The 1,340-nt window shown below is 45.2% G+C and overlaps 1 pseudogene; it reads left to right on the top strand.

Moving 5' to 3' along the window:
• Positions 1-556: 556 nt before the first annotated feature.
• LOC116090722 lies at positions 557-1,338 on the top strand (annotated as a pseudogene).
• The last annotated feature ends 2 nt before the right edge of the window (positions 1,339-1,340 follow it).

Raw genomic sequence — 1,340 nt, 5'->3', positions numbered from 1 at the left:
TGCACATTTACATTATTGTATTTATAAGAGGTATGGAAAGGAAATATTTACAAAACAAAAATTAGTGCTTGCTTAGTATGTGGATTTGGAATAGACATTGATTGAAAACAGTATTATAAAAGTTTTGAGACTATAAAAATGTTTTCTCTAAATGTCTACTATGTATGAGTGCACGTGTTTGTGTGTGTCTCTGTCTGAGGGTGTACAGAAATGTGGGGGGAGGGAGGTCTGTGGAGGGCAGAAGAGGTTGAAAGGTCACTTGGAGCTGTAGGTTCCAGGCATTTGGGAACTGCCCATGGTAGATGCTGAGATCTGACTTCCAGTCCAGTGAGCAATAGTCACTCTTAACCTATGAGCCATCTATCTCTCTATCCTCAAGATCATGAAATTGTTCTAAACCTAGACATTGGCAATGATTTAGAAGGGCAATAAATTGCTGAATTTCAGAAGGTAGTTTTTGTAAATGTAAGACCAGAGGGAAAACCAGGGGTCTTGAAAAGCATGGCAAAGCATACATGGAGTCAGGGTGACATTTAAAAAGTCTAATGTTGCTCGCCGCAACCCCTGCCGTAGCTGCCGCTGCTCCCGCCGTCACCGCCTCCGAGAACAATGGCTGTGCCTCCCACATACGCTGATCTTGGCAAGTCCGCCAGGGATGTCTTCACCAAGGGCTATGGCTTTGGCTTAATAAAACTTGATTTGAAAACGAAGTCGGAGAATGGGTTGGAATTTACCAGCTCAGGCTCTGCCAACACGGAAACTACCAAAGTGAACGGCAGTCTGGAAACCAAGTACAGATGGACTGAGTATGGGCTAACATTTACAGAGAAGTGGAACACAGACAACACCCTGGGCACTGAGATCACTGTGGAAGACCAGCTTGCTCGTGGACTCATCTTTCTCATCTTTGATTCATCTTTCTCACCTAATACTGGGAAAAAAATGCTAAAATCAAGACAGGGTACAAGAGGGAGCATATCAACCTGGGCTGTGATGTGGACTTTCGCTGGGCCCTCAATCCGGGGTGCTCTGGTGCTTGGCTATGAGGGTTGGCTGGCTGGCTACCAGATGAATTTTGAGACCTCGAAGTCCCGAGTGACCCAGAGCAACTTTGCAGTTGGCTATAAGACAGACGAATTCCAGCTTCATACTAATGTGAATGATGGAACAGAGTTTGGTGGCTCCATTTACCAGAAGGTGAACAAGAAGTTGGAGACTGCAGTCAATCTTGCCTGGACTGCAGGAAACAGTAACACTCGCTTTGGAATAGCAGTCAAGTATCAGGTAGACCCTGATGCCTGCTTTTCGGCCAAAGTGAACAACTCCAGCCTGATTGACTT

The sequence above is a fragment of the Mastomys coucha genome, unplaced genomic scaffold, assembly GCF_008632895.1.
Source record: "Mastomys coucha isolate ucsf_1 unplaced genomic scaffold, UCSF_Mcou_1 pScaffold15, whole genome shotgun sequence".
Taxonomy (NCBI): Eukaryota; Metazoa; Chordata; class Mammalia; order Rodentia; family Muridae; genus Mastomys; species Mastomys coucha.
The sequence above is the reverse complement of the archived record's forward strand: the minus strand, read 5'-3'. Positions and strand labels throughout refer to the sequence as shown.